Below are 21557 nucleotides of genomic sequence, written 5' to 3' on the forward strand. Positions count from 1 at the left end.
CTGACCATGAATTAGAAAGTCTGTCTCCAGGGCCAGCTCAGTGGCACAGTGGATCAAGCACCGGCCCTGGAGTCAGGAGTACCTGAGTTCAAATCCGGCCTCAGACACTTAATACTTACTAGCTGTGTGACCCTGGGCAAGTCACTTGACCCCAATTGCTTCACTAAAAAAAAAAAAAAAAGAAAGTGTATCCTTCTACTAAATTATTACTGTTCCCATTTATGACTGCATATCCATTCTGCTTTTTCCCATCAACCACTCAGGAAGATCCATCAGTAAAATGTCTTGTCCTTGGGGGCAGCTAGGTAGCACAGTGGATAAAGCACTGGCCCTGGATTCAAAAGGACCTGAGTTCAAATCTGGCCTCAGACACTTGACACTTACTACCTGTACGACCCTGTGCAAGTCACTTAACCCTCATTGCCCCTCAAAAAAAAGTCTTGTCCCATCATATAAGGGTAGCTCATGTAAATCTTCCCTTACCTTAGTGTAATATTCTATTATATCTTGGCAATCTTCTGCCGTGGGTTCTAAATCCTCTGGCTGATTTTCTCCCTTCCACAGATACATGGAGTTGGTGGTCAGCACAAAATCATCTCTATGAGGACTGCCTCATATTTTAAGATTTTAGAATCTGTTAACCACCTTCTAGCCCTCTGCTGTAGAAGAGTCCTCATTTAATGTGGAGTGTACACCACTAGGGAGCCCTCAAAAGTCAATTTCCTGCTTTCTTCCACTAGCAGGACTGTGGCTGTTACTGTCTGGATAACACTGAAGCTGGGCCCTAGAGACTGGATCGAGGACCCTTGACAGGAAGGCCATCAGTTGTCTCTTTCCTCCCCAATTCTGGCACAATACCCCTAGAGCCATGCCCTTATCTATGGTCACAAATGAAAGAGTTTCTCCAAGAAGGCAAAGCTAGAACAGGTGCCTCTATCAGAGATTTCTTTAATACCTCGATCAATTGAATTTCCTCCTCCTCCCATTTCAAAACATTAGGAGCTTCATCTAGAAGTTTTAATTATAACCCTTTTGTCTTTTGGGCATAGGAGCTAATCCACAGTCTATAATACCCTGTCAACCCCAGTAACTTCTTTAATTCCCACTTGGTTTTTGGTAAAGGGAGCTCCACTATCTCCTTTATTCTTTCAGGATTGATTCTTCTCTTCCCTTAGATTATCAAATGTTCCAGATATTTAACTTCTTTTTCAACATATTGCAATTTAGTTTTAGATACTCTTAGTCCCTGTTTCCCCAGAAAATTCAATAATTGATTGGTAGCCTCAGCTACCTCTGATCTCTTTTCTCCTGCCCCTAGTAAGTCATTCACATTTTGCAATACACCGATCCCTTTCTCTGTCTCAAATGGTCCCAAACATTGCTCTAAAACCTGGTCAAATAGATTAGGTGATAGCGTATCTCTGTGGCAACACTGTCCATCTAAGCTGTTGTTTTCTTACCGGGAATGGATTTTCCCACTTGAAAGCAAACAAATCCCTACAACTATCAGGTATTTGCTGTATGTCTGAAGCCCTAGAATATGGGTAGTTTTAATTTATAAGTAAAGGATAAATGAAATGTTAACTGTTAGAGAAGCATCAGGAAAGATATTCAAGCCCTAAGCTGTGGTTAGTGAAATTTTACTATTTAAGGTGAAAATTCTTGGCACTGTAATTTACTATTGTTTTGAACTTTGATTAGAGGAATAGTTGTGTGTTTTGTCAAGAAGCCTATACTAGAAAACAGGATGTGCTGTGGTCTGGGAACTACTAAAAGGTGGATGTCTGTGCTTGGAAAAAATTCAGGGGATGACTTTGGCCTAGCCTGAGGTAGGACCCTCATGATTCTATTTCCCCAATATACTATTTCTTTTCTGAAAAGGAAAATTCCCACATGGTTAAGTCTTGCTTTTCACATCCTGTGGCTGTCAGATATGACCCAAACCTGGAATCAAACAGAGCTAAGGGAGTTTTCCCTCCTACCCCTGTCATAATATATGACATTGGTATAACTGTCCCTCTTTTTCCTCTGATAGCAATTTTCTATAATCAAGATTTTTGTTAAGTTCAATACTAAATCTATTAAATAAAATATTTATACCGGAACATCTCTGAGTTACTATTATAGGATACAAATATGAATAATTTATTATTTTAATCTGTGTTTATGGTCAATTATAATATAGGGATGATATCCTCCTAAAGGGAAAAAGATTAGGCATAGTGATTAGACAAAAATGCAATATTAAAGTTTTCTAAATAAATGGAATAGTAAATTTTGAGAAAAGCAACAGGATTAGACTTTTTTCTAGGAACTATATACACATGTATATAATTGGTTTCCAAATGTATCTATCATGGAAATTCAGATACTTTTGAGTATTTTGGTAATAGGTTCTCAAAATTAGATTAAGGATTTATTAATTAAGGATTATTTGGATTTTACACAAATTGTATTGATAATGGTAAAGAAAGTTAAATTATTTTCCAATTTTAAAGTATCTGTCTGATAATTAAAGTCAGGAGATTTCATTTTATGGTTGGACCCACAGAAATTTTATTTTTTAAAAAGACTATCACATCAGCTATGGGATATAGGTAAGGATAGAAACAGCAAATGGAATATAGAAACTGAAATTCTCTGAAATTTCAAGATTGAAGAACTGAATTTAAGTGATTGTACTAAATTTTATTGAGTCTTGTTACTAGCAGAATTGTCCAAATATTTCTAAATTTGGAACAAGAGAAGCAGAGCTCTTTCAGAGCTGTCCTGAGAATTAAACTTATTGTCTAAGAAAAGATATCTAAGGACTAGATAATTATTTGAGACATCTGGGACACAAAATGTGCTGGTGAAATGAATTGAGACATCTGGGACACAAAATGTGCTGGTGAAATGAATATTAAGAATGGATCACAGGGGCAGCTAGGTGGTACAGTGGATAAAGCACTCGCCCTGGATTCAGGAGGACCTGAGTTCAAATCTGACCTCAGGTACTTGACACTCATTAGCTGTGTGACCCTGGGCAAGTCACTTAACCCTCATTGCCCCCATGCAAAAACAAAAAAAAGAAGAAAAAGAAGAAGAATGGATCACTAGGATACAGAGACTTGATGTTTGTTAATATTGGTGATATTGTATCGCTTTAGAATTCTGTTACAAGATGTTTTATGTTTTAAGTTTTCTTGATTGCCTTGGTGACATGTAAATCTCTCTTCTCAAAATTAGTCCATCAAGGACTTTGATTTATAATCTGACATTAATGTAACTATGGTTATGAATTTATGAAACACCTTACTGCATTATTTGAACCTAGCCCTATGTGGTTAAGAAACTGTATCATCCCTATATGCTATCAATCATTGTTTCTAAGGGCTCCTAGCAAGTCCTTCTGACTACTCCCTCAGCTGCCAAATTTGTAGGTGTGTACTCCTGGATCAGCTGAAGAAAGTCCCTGCTCCAGGGAACTCAAGGTTGGAGATTCTCTTTTTCTCAGCATTTCCCGTCAGGGAACCTTTTAGCCACAATAATGTTTTGAACTGCTCCATCAGGATCCTAGGATCATTTGAAATTTTCTAGATTTTCATCAACTCCTTTTGGTGGTATGAAGTCCCATGTTAAGAGGTTGAGGAAGGTAGAAAAAGGTTCATTCAAGTCACGTTCAGCAGAGATCATCAGGGATAAATGGCTTAGACTTTAACATGGAGGTCAAGAATAGGAGAAACTTTTAAACTCTATATGGAACTTCCACTTAACTATTCTGAGCCTCAGTTTCTCCATCTCTAATATAGACAGCAAAAGCACCAGTCTCCAAGGGTGTTTGTGATTAAAAATGGGATCTAATGTATGCAGTGTACGTTTCAATCATTAAAACATCATATAAGTGTGATCCAGGACCCATAGTTTGTTTCTTCTGCCTCTCCAGTAACCCCAGACCAGGGTCTTTTCAGGGGTCCCTAAAAGTGTGTGTAGAGTCAACTGATGACTCAGTGGATAGATCCCTGGACCTGGAGTCAGGTGGACTTGAGTCCAAATCCAGCTTCAGGTACTTACTAGCTAGATGACCCTAGGCAACTGACTTAACCTCTGATTGCCTGAAAAATGGATCCACTAGAGAAGGAAAGGGCAAACCACTCTGGTATCTTTGCTAAGAAAACCACAAATGACATTAGAGGGGGTTAGACATGACTAGAACAACTGAACCACAACAAAAGTGTGTGTGTGTGTGTGTGTGTGTGTGTGTGTCCTTAGAGGTTACCAAGCAGATGGAATGTGATGTGTTGGGAGGGTTTATTTAGAATGATTAGGTAAGATCCCCAGTTGTGTTATTTCAAAATGGCTTTGGAAATGTTTTCAAGAATTGTAAAAACAATTCTCCTTATATGAAAGCAACAAATAGGAATACATTAAAAAGATGAAGTGTGCCATGATGGGGAATTAACATTAAGGAGTCTAAAATTAAAAAAGGCCATAGTAGTTTTATTCTCAGTTCAAAATGAACTTAAAATTGTGGGAAATTCACATGTGGACGTTTGTTAGAAAGCATGAAGGAAAACAACCAACCACAGTCTTCCAAAGTATGCACTGAATTTCCTCTGAGACTTAATCTACTGGAATGAGCCTTTATTATACCATGGCCCCCAGATGTATTGTCAAGGAACCTTCCCTAAGTTTTGGCATCACTGAGAATCATCCACCTGAGAAATGTCACCATTTACCAACCATGTGACCAGACTGACAGATTTATCACCTCCTGATTTTGGACTATGAGCTAGAGCAAAAAAAAAAAAAATGTTTCTTTTAAATGTTGACTACTGACTTGAGTGTTCTTTTACAAATATATATATATATATATATATATATATATATATATATAGGGCAGCTAGGTGGCACAGTGGATAAAGCACCGGCCCTGGATTCAGGAATTCCTGAGTTCAAATCCGGCCTCAGACACTTAACACTTACTAGCTGTGTGACCCTGGGCAAGTCACTTAACCCCATTGCCCCGTTTAAACAAAAACAAAAACAAAAATATATATATATATATACACATATCCATACATATATATATATATACTTGTAAAAGAACACTCAAGTCAGTAGTAAATATATATGTGTGTGTTTTTTTACCCTCACTCACACTACTGCTTCTTCTTTGGATATACTAGCCCACTTCACATAAAATGGCTTTCATGAAAAGCCTAGTACTTGCCTATTATCAGCTGTGCAAAATCAGATAATACCATTATGGGAAATATATACATATACATATACATACACACACACATATATATGATTCTAGGCCTAAGACAGCTCTCCACCTCAACCATCTGACCCAGATAGTGTTCTCTAATTAAAGAGTAACACCTCTGCCCTCTTCACAATCAAAATATCCAGACACAACTAAGCAGTTGCCCAAGCAGAACACCGCGCATTGATTGTGCCCTCTATTTCTCAAAAAGGGGTAAGTATGATAGACAATTGCTCTACAGAAAGCAAAAGTATAACTCTGCTTTGCCATTACCATGTTTCCCTGATTTGATCATCAGGATAAATTCTAATGGTTAAAATCTCCCTAACAATGCTCTGTAGCTACTTTCAGATCCAACCAGGAGAATAAGCCTCCATTGGATCATAGTTCCTGGATGAAGTCTCTCTCTGGACAAAGACACTTCTCTAAGATTTTCCAGTCTTGTGACTATTTAGCCAAGGAACACTAGGCTAAGATTCCACCAATAAGTACATATAAAGCTAAATTTATACCAAAAATCCAGAGTTGAAAGACATCTAAAGTTTCACACAGACACAAGTAGCATGGAAGGACTCTAAGTGCTTTATTAAGCTGTATCAACTTTCAGCAAAAAGACTGTTGTGCCATAACATCATCCACAGTATTGGCCAAATGGCACTGATCTAAAAAACAAACAAACAAACAAACAAACAACCCATCAAACCTTGGCTGGGTCTTGGACAAGAGCAAATGCTTCTATGATGGAACATACTGCAGCCATTAAAGGGATAGGCTACAAATTCATCAAGGTGAGGTCATAACAACAGGGCTAAAACTGCCTTGCTTTAAGCTCAAAATATTGGATGACTAAATTTCTCTGGAACCAGCAGCACTCAGTTTCATGACCAGAGTAACTGTTCTCTCAGTACTAGATGGGACTATGGGTAAAAGCAAAAAAGGAGCTTTTTCTATATTTTTAAAAAATATTCAATACTGAACTGAGTGTTCTTCTACAAGTGAAATATTTATTCTGTCCTCATCCACAATGTCTTTTCTTATTTAGAAACTTTGGTCCATTTTCTGCCAAAATTATTTCTGGAGATGTCTAAGATAGGATTGTTATCAACTTTCCACAAACAGATAGCATTGCTGTGGGAACAAGAGAAAAGTGATTCTAGAGCTGCTCAGTCTGTCTCAATCATAAAATCCTCTTATTTCAGGAATACACCTCTGCTTTTGCCATACCTAAAATATCCACCCACATCTACATAGTTGCCTAAATTTTGCTAATGAGCATTGCACATTCCTTCTATTCTTCACAGGCAAACAACCTCCAGAAGGAGCCTACATTGGACCATAGCCCCTCTGATGAATCTCTATAAAGGTTAGGGCACCTTCCTAAGGTGCAAAGCATAGGAAGTTTTATTCAGAGTCAAGCTTCATGGAAGGAATATGAGGGATCTATTAAAATGTTTCAACTATCAGGAAAGAATCAAAGCTGCATTATCACTCTGTTCTGAATGCTGTCCCCAAACCACTGCTTGCAGAGCTTCTAGCCATGGGTAGACTAAGGAAAAGGCATGGAAAACATCAAACAAAGCAAAGGATGGATTAGCCATCATTCCATGAACATAGCTCCAAGTTCATCAGGTTCCAAATGTATCACAGGGGTCAAAGCCACTCATCCTCCATGCTGCAAACACCAGGCATATTATTTGGAATTTGGGCTGCTACTACCATGCCACTGCTAGCACCCAACCCAATGGTTAGAGTAATAGGGCTCACCACTCTCTTTTGAATCATGGACAAAAAGGGAAAAAAATGAAGCCTTTTTATACCTTGAATATTGGACTGTGTTCCCTAGATGAAACATATCTAGATAATTCTTTTCTTTCTTTCTTTCTTTCTTTCTTTCTTTCTTTCTTTCTTTCTTTCTTTTTTTTTTGGTCTGGCTAAAAAACATAAGAAAACCTTTTGTAAAGAGTAAAGTATTATATAGATGTGAGCTATTATTTGAAATCCTGCTCACTGCTCTCAATTTGACAGCTGTCTTTCCTATATGGAGACAAGAGGTACAACATTTTCCTCCTCCTACAACTCTCCCTCCTTTATTTGAAATCCTTTTCTATTTCCTGCCAAAAGTCTATCTGAAAAAATGCTAAGACATTGATGGTCTCAGGTGCTCAAAATTACATAGTATCATTGTAGGAACAATATCACCTTGATCCTATGACTGAGCCAACTCCTTACCTCAAACATCTGGCCAGGATATAATCGTCTTATTCAAGAAACACACCACTGCCCTTGCAGCACAAATATCTATCTATCTATCTATCTATCTATCTATCTATCTATCTATCTATCTATCTATCTATCTATCTATCTATCTATCTATCTATATATATGACTCTAGTTACTCAGTTGCTCAACCCTAATCACTGAATATTGCTTGTGCACTCATTTCCCTATCAAGTTATGGCTAAACTATTGGTCCATGGCAAGCAAAAGGATACTTCAGTATTTTCCTCTCTAAGGTGACTTGGATTGAGGACCAGGATAACTCCTACTGGTTTTCAATCTTACCAACTGTTCCTTCCACCTCCAAATACCTGAATTAGCCTCTATTGCACCATGGCTCCTGGGGGGAATCTGTCAGGACCATGAAATCTCCCTAAGATTTTGTAACATTGTGGTTGTACAGCTGAGGACCCCCTGGCTAAGATCCCACCTGTTTGGAATCGTACAGAAAAAAGCCGTCTCAAGACTTTTCTATTAGGATGTTTCTACTTCCAGGAAAGAGCCAAAGTTGCACCATTTCCGTTCTGAGAACAGGCCTCAAGCATCAAATTGGCATCAAAGTATCTCTGGGATAAGGACAAAGCACTGAAAATATAAAATAGTAACTTATGAATCAAAGAAAAGTTTTCTCTGACAGGATAGTCTGGTACCACTCTAGGACGAGGGCTCCAACTTCACTAAGGGCAAAACATTCTGCCCCAAACACTGGGCTACTCCTATAGCTATGCCTCCACCAGCATCCAAACCCGTGGCTGGAGTAAACAGGTTAATAAGCAAAAGACATCAGACCAGGGAAGGGATGAAAAATGGAGTCTTTAGGCTAAGTGTTCTATAGAATATATGCCTTTACAACAGTATATCTGAAGGGATATGGAATGTACCCTTATTAAGTCAAAATCTAACAAAGGGAAATGGAAAGAGAAAACAATTCCTGTTAGGAAGAAGAAAGCTTATAGGAGAAAGGTCAAGGAACCAAAGCAAGGAGCAGGCTGAAGAGGGGGGAGCATTGTTTCAATTGTGTTAAAGGGTACCATGAATCAATCATCCTTTCATAGAAGAGAGATATTTTATAAAAGGAAAGTGGGACCTTACAGTAAGTATTACTTGCAAAAATTTGGTGCTTAGAAAGATTACTCATCTTGCTTCAGGGGAAGGGGAATGAGAGCTTCTGATGGCAATTGACACAAAGAAGATTGGGAGGACATGAACCCAGCAAGAGATGTTGAGCAAGAGGGAAAAATTACTGAAGGGAGGGTATAGGTCAATAATGAACTGCACAATCAGGGACATAGGAAGATTCCTACTATAGGGCAATATCCTTACATGCACAATAGTTAAAAGAGATCCAGGGCCTTACTAGCTGTGTGACCCTGGGCAAGTCACTTAACCCTCATTGCCCTGCAAAAAGAAAACACAACACAAAACAAAAACAAAACAAAACAAAAAGAGATCCAGGGCAAGATCTACAAGGAAATCACAGAAACAAGTTTTCACACGGCCATCTTTCACTGCCTTTCCCACAACTTCCTTTAAACTGAGTAGCCCCTACTATGATCTTCCTTGTTTGAGGGTCATGTTTATTCAATCTAAGGTCTTCTCTCCATTTTAAAACCAGGCCGCAGTTAGTGGCTTCAGCCAGAGCCACTTCTTAAAGGGACCAAACCTTTTGTTTATAATTATTAAAAACCTCTCCAGATTAGTTTGTTGCACAAATCTAATAGTAGTTTCTTCATTCCTTACAATATGAGGGTTGGTGAGGTTGATAGAAGCTTCAAGCTTCTTGCAAGAAATGATGTTCAGTGATAAGTGAGATTGATGAGTTATTAGTGTTAACTTGTCAACTTTGACACTTCTGATTTTGCATTGGATTTGAAAAAGACCAATTGGAGCCAGATATAGGGGGCTTGAGGTATTCAGAGAAGTGTGTGTGTGTGTGTGTGTGTGTGTGTGTGTGTGTGTTTTTAGTGAGGCAATTGGGGTTAAGTGACTTGCCCAGGGTCACACAGCTAGTGTTAAGTGTCTGAGGTCGGATTTGAACTCAGGCACTCCTGACTCCAGGGCCGGTGCTCTATCCACTGTGCCATCTAGCTGCCCCGTGTGTGTGTGTGTGTGTGTGTGTGTGTGTGTGTGTGTGTGTGTGTGTCTTATTCTCAAGGCATTAGGGAGGCACTGAAACTTCTTGAATAGGGAAATAAATTATTAGAACTGTGCTTTAGGAATACAAATTTGGCAGATGGATGAGAGATGGCATAAAGAAGGGAGAGGTTAGAGGCGGGGAAAACAATTAGAAGGCTTTCACAAGCCAGAGCTAAAGTGGTCCAGTGTTAGGAAGCAGCATGGTGAGCTCTCCCCCACACACTCCTCCAAAGAGATCTACAAAGTGTACCAGAATGAATTCTAATGGGGAAATTCAGGGGGAAAAAGTCACAGTGGGTCTGTTGTCAAGTCTATGTTGGCATAAAGAGACAGAGGTCTGCAGACGTGGGACAATTTTGGGGAAGGAGCATATGGAATTTTCAAGTGCCCAGAGCAAGAAGAATTCCCATTCCAGACCCATATCAGAGAAGAGCAATGGGGGCGGGTGCTAAGTGGCAGCTTTGTTGCCCACTACTCAATTCCAGATCACAGATCCAGGTTGGACTGAAAAGGGGACCTATTCAAGGGAGTGGTATTACTCAGGAGGGAGGTCCTGGGCAGTGTATGAAGACAGGAGAAAGTTCAAAAGTCATCAGTAGTAGAAGTGATATGGTTCGGACCCCAAGCTCAGAGCAGGATCTCATTTCTAGCATCTAGCCCAGCCTACAGAATATTCCAGACCAGAGCGGAGTCTGCTATTCTGCCACTCTGAACCAATAGAGCTTTCCAGATGGCTGATAGGAGTGGATGACGAACAGGATGCTATCAGAAAAACCTGGACTTATATGAGCTGATGCAAAGTGAAATGCACTATATAGAAAATAACAGCAATATCATAAGGTCTACTTTTACACAAACCCCAAACATGAATGAATGGTGATAAAGAACTAAAGAAGGATAAGCTGCTTATATTACAATGTGGGGAGATGATTATCTTCCCAGAAACCTATCATCAATAAGTATTCAGAGAGGGAATCCAATTAGACAAAACCTGGGAGAGGTTCTGTTACGTCTTGATGATCTTAAGAAAAAAAAAATGGAAAGAGAAAGGAAAAGAAATATATTAGGATGAAGGGGAAGGAAAGTTAGGGGAAAATATTTCACATAATCAGAGCACAGAGTAAGCAGATATCTACTCAACCAAAAAGGAATAGGGGAGAGCAGCTGATGCTTGAATTGCATTTTTATCTGAACTTGTCAAAAGAAGGAATAATAACACACATAGTTATAGAAATACATCCCATTCAACATATCACTCAGAGAAATAGCAGGGAATGGAGAGAAGCAAGAAGAAAGTGAAGGATAAGTTGGAGGGGGGGGGGGGGATTAGTTTAAACCAAACTCTAAGGATGTACAAAAACATAGTTCATAGTTTAGGAATACGAATTTGACAGAGAATTTTGGCAAAGGTGGCAAAGAATGGGAATCTGATGGAATATCCATAAATTGGGAAATTGATTTTTTAAAAAAGGTATGAGGGCAGCTAGGTGGTGCAGTGGATAAAGCACTGGCCCTGAATTCAGGAGGACCTGAGTTCAAATCCGGCCCCAGACACTTGACACTTACTAGCTGTGTCACCCTCATTGCCCTGCAAAAAAAAAAAAAAGGTACGGTCTATACATGTGTTAGAATACTATTGTGCTGAACTCTTAATCAGTGTAATGACTAAATAGGATTCCAGAGCACTAATGAATAAAATACGTACCTACTTCTTTATGGAAAAGTAAATACTCAGAGTACAGGATGAAACCATTTTTTTTTTTAGTGAGGCAATTGGGGTTAAGTGACTTGCCCAAGGTCACACAGCTAGTAAGTGTTAAGTGTCTGAGGCCGGATTTGAACTCAGGTACTCCTGACTTCAGGGCCGGTGCTTTATCCACTGCGCCACCTAGCCACCCCAAAACCATTTTTTAATATTATCAATATGGATATTCATTTTGATTGATTATACATGTTTATAATGGATTTTTACTTTATTGCATTATCATTTCGGTGGGGGAGGTTAGGGTGGGAAGGTAAGAATGAAGATCTTGGTTGCTTAAGACAATTTTTTTTAAAGGAAGGCCATCACAATAGTCCAGGTGAGAGGTGATGAGAGCTTGAACTAGAAAACTCACAATGTGAGTAGAAAATAGAAGTAGGTATGAGATGCAGATGAGGAAGAATCGATAAGACTTAGCAAAGAAGGCATGGAGAGGGAAATGTTCAGGGTTGCACTAAGAATGTGAACCTAAATTACAAGAAGCATAGTGACCTCAACAATAATAGGAAATTCAGGAAAAAGAAAATATAATGAATGACATTTTGGAGAGATTGAAATGAGATGTGAAATGTCTAGTTTGAAAAAGCTAATAGGCAGTTGCTGATATGGGCCTATAGCTCAGCAGACACACTAGGACTGAGAACATAGATGTGGGAGTCACACATAAAGAATGAATATTCCACCCCTGAGAGTGTTGATAAGATTATGGAGAGATTTCAGACATTTACAAATATATGTATATATACAAAACCTAGGAGTAGTTCTGGTGTATCTTAATATAAAGACATAGACATCATATCCATCCATACATATCTAAATATGAATATATTTATATTTGGATGTTATATGTATAGGGGGATATATGTCTATGCATACATACATGTACATACATACACACACATGTATTGGTTGATTACATCTAGACATGCTGTTCTCTGTCATACACATATATATATATATACATGTATATATACACACACATCCCTATACATATACATGCATATATATAGTATATGTATGTATGTATATGGATGTGTGTATACACAGAGAGAGAGGGAGAGAAAGAGGAAGAAGAAGACAGTCCTTGAAGAGTTATGGGGTGGGTAATGATGATCCAGAAAAGAAAACTAAGAAATATAGGTCAACTATGTAGGAAGAGAGCCAAGAGAGAAAAGTGTCACGAAAGCTAATGGACAAAAGAGTATCTGGGGAATATGGGTGGACAACAGTATTATCTGATACAAGGAGGATCAGAAAGATGAGGACTGAGGAATGGACATCTGATCTAGCAATTAAGACTGCTTTGGTCACCTTGGAAAGAACAGATTCATTTGAGTGATGATCTTGGAAGCCACACTGAAAGGGGTTGAGAAAGATATGAGAGGAATGAAGGTAGATGATTTTTACTAAGTATTTGTCTGTGAAAAAAAAGAAGAGATGGAGGAAAAAGATGTAAGAGGAAGGTAGGATTTGATGAAGTTTTTTTGTTTTGTTTTTGTTTGTTTTTTGTTTTTGCGGGGGTAATGGGGGTTAAGTGACTTGCCCAGGGTCACACAGCTAGTAAGTGTCAAGTGTCTGAGGCCAGATTTGAACTCAGGTATTCCTGAATCCAGGGCCGGTGCTTTTATCCACTGTGCCACCTAGCTGCCCCTGATGAAGGTTTTTTTAGGAGAGAGACCTGAGCATCTTGGTAGGCAGTAAGAACAAGGTAGTAGATTAGAGCTTCTCCATGATGGAATGGGTTACTTGGATAAGAAGCACATCACTGAAAATGTTCAATCAGAGGAAGTATGATCATCTATCAGGAATGTTGCAGAAAGGATTCATATTTGTGGTATAAAATTGATAAAGATTTTAAAGTTTCCCCCTTTTCTGAGATTCTTTGATTCTCTGTTGTAGGATTGTTGGAAATTCAATTAAGTTCAATAAATATTTTTTGAACATCATTTTTATGAAACTTATGGTGTTACTCCCTGACTGTTCAACAATGAGACAGCTGACTTAGAAGAGTAGCAACAGCTTCATAATTAGAAATATTTAAATGCCTAAAGATAAGACACTTTCTGCCATTAAGGAACTGACAATCTGATTAAAGGGATGAGAAGTGAAATATGATTTGTTTTGTTTTGTTTTGTTTTGGTGGAGCAATGAGGGTTAAGTGACTTGCCCAGGGTCACAGAGCTAGTAAGTGTCAAGTGTCTGAGGCCAGATTTGAACTCAGGTTTTCCTCAATTCAGGGTGGAATATAAGTTTCTTAAGAGCAGGAAGTATTTTTTTTTGTCTTTATATACTCAGTGACTAGCATAGTACCTCCCATTTGGTAGACAGTTTAAGAAAAGTTTGTTGGATTGAATTCAGAATGCACAAAAAAGCTAAATGATAGAAGGCAATGTGATAAAAGCCACATTAGTACAGAGTGCTAGGAGAGCTCAGAATAGAAATGGGTCAATTTTAGTTGGTGTATTCGAAGGAGGCTTAATGGAAGATGTAGCAGTTGAGTTGGACCTTGAAGGATAGGTAGCATTTGTTCAAATGAAGATGGGAGAATGGGAATTCAAGATGAAAAGAATAGCAAATAAAAGCAATGGAACGGAAAAGAATATTAACAAAGAATCCAGTTTCTCAAGATTATGGGCAAAGATGGTAAAAATTTAAAAGGTCAATATTTGGGGAGTTCTGGACACTGTTAGTGGAATTGCAAATTAGTCCAACCATACTGGAAAGCAATCTGGAATTATGCTAAGAAACTAAGCCCCAGAGATCTCACTGCCAGATATATGTATAGGCAAAGAAGTGGGGTTATCGTCTAGGTGGAATAGTGGAGAGAGTGCCACGTGTGAAGTCAGAAGGATTCATCTCCCTGAGTTCAAATCTGATCTCAGACACTTATTAACTATGTGACCCTGGCCAAGTCACTAAACCCTGTTGGCCTCAGTTCCTTATCTGTAAAAGGAGCTAGAGAAAGAAATGGCAAACCACTCCAATATCTTTGCTAAGAAAACCCCAAATGAGGACAGACATGACTGAAAAAAAATGACAGAATAACAACAACAAAGAAGTAGGAATGACAGCACCTCCTAGCTGCCTATCTTCCTTCCATCCCAGGCTTCACAGCCATCATAAAAGGAGGCAATTCCTGTGAAGAAGGTGCCAGCCATCCTCACCAACTACCAACCAGTTGTCATACAGAGGTCAGTCAAGCCAACCAAGCTAAAGCATCCTGAGAGACAGAAGGCAATAAGTGCCAGACAAGCCAACCCACCACCAGCACTTTGACCATCTCCTCATATATCTCGATGAGGACAGCACAAGAACCTTTAAAAGAACAATTTTTCTTTTTTATTTATTTAGACTTTTATTTTTCCCAAATTACTTGTAAAAACACATTTTAACATCGATTTTTAAAACTTGTGTTCCAAATTTTCTTCCTCCCTCCTTCCCCAACGCCCCTTAAGGACTCAAGCAATTCAATATAATTTATGCATGTGTAGTCATGCAAAACATTTCCACATTAGTCAGGTTGTAAAAGAAAACAGACAAAAAAACTTTAGAAAAAGGAACTAACAAAAAGTTAAGCTTCAATCTGTATTCAGATACCCTCAGTTTTTTCTCTGTAAATGGATTGCATTTTTCATAAATCCTTCAGAGTTGGCTTGGATCATTGTATTGCTGAAAATAACTAAGTCATCCATAGAAAATCTTCTTACAATATTGCTGTTCTTTTCTATATAGTGCATTTCACTTTGCATCAGCTCATATAAATCCAGGTTTTTCTGATCGTGTCTTGTTCATCATTTTTTTAAAGTAAACTACATTTATATACATTTATATAGTACTTTAAAGAGAGATTTCCTTACACTAAACCCATGATGTTGATTATTGGAACAATGATAACATTTATATACATTTTACCACCACCACCACCATCATCATCATCTTACATTACTCTTGCCTCTGCTTCAAATTTTTTTCACAGTTACTATTACTAACTGTGTGTCCCTCCATCCTATTCCCTCCCCATGATATTTACTCTATTTTCTATCTTCCTTCACCCTATCCCTCCTCAAAAGTGATTTGCTTCTGACTGTCCCTCCCCCAACTTTCCCTCCCTTCTTTCAACCCCCCTCCCCCATCTCCTTCCCTTCCTACTTTCTTGCAGGGTAAGGTAGATTACTATACCCAATTGAGTGTGTATGTTATGCCTTCTTTGAGCCAATTATGATGAGAGTAAGGCTCACTCACTCCCCTGCCCTTCCCCCATCTTTCCCTCCACTCCATAAGCTTTTTCTTGCTTCTTTTATGTGGGATATTTTACCCTATTTCACCTCTCCCTTTCCCTTTCTCTCAATGCATTCCTCTCACCCCTTAATTTTATTTTTTAAAAGATATAATCCCCTCATATTCAACTCTCACCTGTGCCCTCTGTCTAAATATACTCCATTCAGCTGCCCTAATAATGAGAAAGTTCTTATGAGTTACAAGTATCATCTTCTCATGTAGGAATGTAAACAGTTTAACCTTTTAATATCCCTCATGATTTCTTTTTCCTATTTACCTTTTTATGTTTCTCTAGGGTCTTGTATTTGGAAGTAAAATTTTCTATTCAGCTCAGGTCTTTTCATCACAAATGCCTGAAAGTTCTCACTTTCATTGAATTCCCATTTTCCCCCTGAAAGATTATACACAGTTTTGCTGGGTATTAATCCCAGTTCCTTTGCCCTCTGGAATATCATATTCCAAACCCTATGATCCTTTAATGTAGAAGCTGCTAGATCTTGGGTTATCCTTACTGTGGCTCCACCATATTTGAATTGTTTCTCTCTGGCTGCTTGCAGTATTTTCTCCTTGATCTGGGAGTTCTGGAATTTGACTATAACATTCCTAGAGGTTTTCATTTTGGGATCTTTTTCAGGAGGTGATCAGTAGATTCTTTCAATATCTATTTTACCTTCCGTTTCTAGAATATCATGGCAATTTTCCCTGACAATCTCTTGGAAGATGATGTCTAAGGTCTTTTTTTTATTATCTTCAAAGTCCTTTTTGAGTGCTTTCATGGCTTGAAACCAATTCATATTTTTCTTGGAAGCTTTGAATGTAGGAGCTTTGCATTTGCTCTTCCTCTGAGGGTGTATTTTGTTCTTACTTGTCCCTAAGAAACTTTCTAGGGTCTGAATCTTTTTTTTTTCTGCTCATTTTGCCAGCCTATTTCTTGACCTTTATCTCCTTCTTAAAGTGGGGTACTGCTTCCAGGGTTCACTGTCCCAAGCTTCAGAGGGTCCTAGGTGGTATGATTTAAGGAGAGGCACATTCACCACTCTCCTGGCCTGTGCTCTGGTCTGCAAGCAACCAGAGTCCTGCTTGCCCTCTGACCTGGAAGAGAATCCTTTTCCACTGTGTCTGAAAGCTCTGGCATGCCTGACCCCCTCCCCTACCTGGATCACCACTCAAGACTGTGACCTGGATCCTAGCTAGGGCAAAACAATAGAGTCCTGCCTTAGCACCAGCAGAGACCCCTATAATCTCCCCTTGGCCAACCACTCGACCCCCTCACCCTCTGTGGGCTGAGTTCCCAAAGCAGCCACAGCCACAGCCAAGAGGCTCCTCTGGAGAGGCATGCCTGGGACTTGATCTGAACAGCTGGCTGTGGGGTTGTGCTACACTCTCATCCCGGCACAACAGATCTTTCCCTCCGACCTTCTAAGCTATCTTTGGCTGGAAAATTATCTCACCCCATCCTTTTGTGGGTTCTGCTGCTCTTGGAATTGTCTTATGGCATTATGTAAAGGAATTTGGAGGGGTTTTGAGGGAGGGCTCCTTTCTTTTTCAAGCTGTTGAAAAAGGAGATACAAAAGCCCTCTGAAGAAAGGAGTCACTGCCTTTCCTGCTCCATCTTGGCTCTGCCAGAAGAGCAATATTTCTAGCCCAGTGTCCTTAGTCATCTTCTTGGCAAGCAATTCTTGTGTAAATGCAATCTGACAACCACTTCTGTAGGTGCAGATGTTGACACATTCGAGAGCACCTGTACTTTTGGTGGCCAGAACTTTCCTTTCTGGGTCTTCGGTACCCATGGTTACAGCATCTGTAGGAACAGTTGCCAGGCAGCATCTTCACAGGAATTGTTTCCCAGCATGTTGGCTTAGGGCACCATGCTATAAGAATGGCTTTTCTCAAGTCTCTTGGTTTCAATATCCTGAGCTGTCTCCATTGGGGTTTGAGGGGAGATGGTGGCATAAACCCTTAATTACTACAGAAAATTTCAAACTAAAAATTAAAAAGTGTGATAATTAAAAATATGAGATATCAATAATAGGGTGGTCAATGGCTATCTCTCTCAGACCAAAGATTCCTAATGGTAGTGGATTCACATTTGATATACACTTCTAACTGTAGGAGGTCCATCACATAGCAATCAAATCTCATTGGTTAACAGCAATAAAATCCAATTAATTGACTTGATTGGATGTGCATTATATTCAAATGAAGTCTGGGGATAATGTGACTTAGGTGACAAAAATTTGGTCAAAAAGACATCAGAGAAAGAATGTAGACCACACCCAAGCTGATCCTGTAGCAAAATAGTTTCTATTTAAGTGTGGTTTGGTGCAGGCTAAATCTCATCAGTGAACTCCTTCAGTTATCTAAATAAACTGATCTGTGTCTAGCCAAGAGTCTTTGTAAGATTGGGTTGGGCTTGACCCAGATGAATTTTACTTTCAAAGACAACTGAACCTTGGAATGGGATATAGGAGGAGAAAGGACTAAAAAGGAAGGGAAAAACTGTCCCCCCAAGATATAGGTTATAATTATTACTCACTAAAACAAAATTAAAGTCATTAAACTGGAAAAACCAGATCCAGGCATTCATATTATAAACACAAGGGAAAATAGAAATGACATTATGTTTTTAGAAATAGAGTAATATCATGACTTGCAAATATCCATTGTAGAACCTTGCTTCAATAATGGCAATTAATAATAAGTATACCTGCTATCATTTTTAAATGCTATAAGCATGAGATTAAATAATAATTTTACATAACAGATAACAAGCTAAGTTCCAATTTGTGGATATATATGTACTCTAGACTGAAAACATAGGTGCTCAAACAACATATCTTGTATTCTAACCCTGGCTTTGCCTTTGACTCTCAGGAGCTACACAAATCTCAACATAGCCCAATAATAAGGGGATGTCAGTAAAATTATTCAGCTGCAGCAGGCTTTGCCCAAGTCAGCCTCAGGGACAGGTCTCTGCTGACTGTATCTACATGCAGACATGCCACAGCTGACCAGCCTAACAAGATATGATCCATAGATTAATGCAGCAGTTGCCCTATACTATAGAATTGAGCTGAGAAAAGCCTGGGAAAACCACATCATTTTTTGGTGCCTTGGCTTCCTTCCCTGTTAAAATTACCCAGGAATGTTGTGAGAATAAGTTAGATGTATGCTCCCCACCTTCTAATGGGTGTGGCAGTTGGTGGGGACTGTTGGCTCCTCCTCCGAAGCAGTTGATTCCCCTGATTCTGGCTGTAATGGGGCTAGAAATTGGACCAGTGGTCTGGGGGTAATGTCACTCCAGGCTCTGTAAACACTTGGCCAGCAGTTATTGCTGCTGCTGCTGTTGGTGCTGGTGAAGAAGGTGAGCCTCTTCACAATGATTTCTCCCTTCAATGAGGATTCAGAAGCCTATCCTTCCAATAGGTCTGGTGGTTGTGCTAGGGGTAGTGGAGGCTGACTAAGGTTCTCAGGCTCAGGGTTCTGGACTGTCTCCATTAGGGTGGGAGGAGAAATAGTTTTCAAGATGATTGTTGTTGATGGTGAAGGTTTGGCTTTTCTGAAACATGTTTGTCTCTCCCTGGAGGTGCCTCAGTACTTCAGCTTGGTTGACTTGGATACCCAGTGTGTGGCAATAGGTTGACAAAAGGTAGGAAATGTCTTCTCCTTAACAGGAGTGTTTGAATGGATGATGGCTGGGCTGGAAGCAGGTTTAGTGGTCTGGGAAGATACTGCATAACTGCCTATTAATGGTTGCCTGTCATTAGTTGTCACTGGTGGTGAAGAAGAAGGCAAGCCCCTTCTTCACAGTGATTTCTCCCCTTAATTATGGCTGTGGGTTCTGGGCTGGGAGCAGTCTAGTAGTCTGGGGGTCACTGTTCTCACTGAAGCTATTGGGTTCATATTCTGCAGAAAGACGGTATCCAAACTAGTTGCCATTATTTGACTTGCTTTGCATAGGCTGCCTCTTCTTCAGGATTCAAGGTGTTTTGGTTTTGGTTTTTTGGGTTTTTTAGTGAGGCAATTGGGGTTAAGTGACTTGCCCAGGGTCACACAGCTAGTGTTAAGTGTCTGAGGCTGGATTTGAACTCAGGTACTCCTGACTCCAGGGCCGGTGCTTTATCCACTGAGCCACCTAGCCACCCCATTCAAGGTGTTTTGAAGCTTCAGTGTGACAGGTTAGCAGTTGGTGGGAATGGTTGTCTCCTCTTCCACAGGAGTTGCTATCCCAGATGATGGTTGGAGGTGAAGGGAGGGGGCTAAGCTAGAAGCAGGACCAGGGATTTGGGTGGTTCTGTCTCTAAAAAGGGTGGGAGTTGGTCAGTAGTTGGTGGTAGGGGTGGTTGTGGTGAGGAAGGTAAGGTTGCCCTTCATCATGACTCAATGATGGTGCTAGACTGGAAGCAGATCTAGTGGTTTAATGGTGACTGCTATTTTCAGGGTTTGGGGGTTCCTGAACTATCAGGTTTTGAGGGGAGATAATTGTCAAGGTGGGCAGGCAAGTGGCACAGTGGATGGAGCACTGAGCCTGGAGTCAGGAAGACTTGAATTCAAATCTGGCTTCAGACAATATCTAGCTGTGTGACCATGGGCAAGTCACTTAATCCTGTTTGCCTCAGTTTCCTCATCTATAGAATGAGTTGGAGGGGAAAAAAATGGAAAATCACTTCAGTATCATTGCCAAGAAAACCACAAATGGGGTCACAAAAAGTCACTCATGACTGAAACAACTGACCAACAATAATAGTCAAGGTACGGGTGGTTAATTGACTTGCCTGGTATATGCTTCTTCCTTTCTCTCCTTCAGGCTGCTTACTTTGCTACTTCTTCACTAGGACATAATTTTAAATTATAGGAGGGTAATAAATGGCTCATTTTGAAAGATCTGTTTAATGATAGTGGTCAATACTCTTTTTAATGGTCCTGATGAGAAAAAACAATGTAAGTTGTCATGTTTAAAACATGTTTACCTTTCTTGGACTGCTTCCTCCTCTGTAAGATGGTCCCTTTCAATTCCAATACTTTAAAACATTCCTAGAGTAGTTGTTATTGTTGTTAGTAGTGGTGGTGTTGGTGGTAAATACATTACTAAAGTGAAAAAGGAAACCCATGTAGCAAAGTATGGACTTTTCCCTTTTGCCACTAGAGGGCAAAGGAGACAAATAAATACGTTTAATCAAAAGTCTCTCCCCTATCCAATGCATCATTAACTCAAATGCCAAAGGTATTTTTCTAAAGCACAAGTCAGACCATGTCATCCTAAATAAACTCAATAAAATCCAATGGCTCTCTAACACCTCCAGCATCCAATACAATATCTTCTTTGTTTCGTGTTAATGCCTTTCATAACCTAGCCCCACCCTCCCATCTTTTCAATTTCTTACAACTTATACTGGGGGGGCATTGACAATTTTTCTGACCTGTATCTTACCAGCAGAGCCCAATGATGAGGCTGATGACTTTACACAGCTCTACTTCACTCAAATGCAATTCACTTGTAAGTCAACACATCACCCTCCTGATGTCATTTATCCTCCTTGAGAATGAAGAACTTAGACCCCCTTACATATTCTCCCCTTTGTTTACACTGGCTTTCTTGCTGCTCTTCTTACATGACACTAAATATCCCAACTTCAGGCATTTACCCTGGCTGTCCACCTCCATTTCAAGTGCTCTCTCTCTCTCTCTCTCTCTCTCTCTCTCTCTCTCTCTCTCTCTCTCTCTCTCTCTCTGTCTCTTTGTCTCTCTGTCTCTCTCTGTCTCTCTGTCTCTCTCTGTCTCTCTCTCTCTCTCTGTCATCTCCACCTTCTGGCTTCCCTGGCATTCTTCAAGTCACAGCTTACAACCCACCTT

At 39.6% G+C, this 21557-nt stretch overlaps 1 pseudogene; it reads left to right on the top strand.

Moving 5' to 3' along the window:
* The first annotated feature begins 1737 nt into the window (after nucleotides 1–1737).
* Nucleotides 1738–21557, top strand: part of LOC122749805 — a 48661-nt pseudogene continuing 28841 nt past the window's right edge.

Source organism: Dromiciops gliroides, chromosome 3 (genome assembly GCF_019393635.1).
Source record: "Dromiciops gliroides isolate mDroGli1 chromosome 3, mDroGli1.pri, whole genome shotgun sequence".
In the NCBI taxonomy this organism is placed as follows: Eukaryota; Metazoa; Chordata; class Mammalia; order Microbiotheria; family Microbiotheriidae; genus Dromiciops; species Dromiciops gliroides.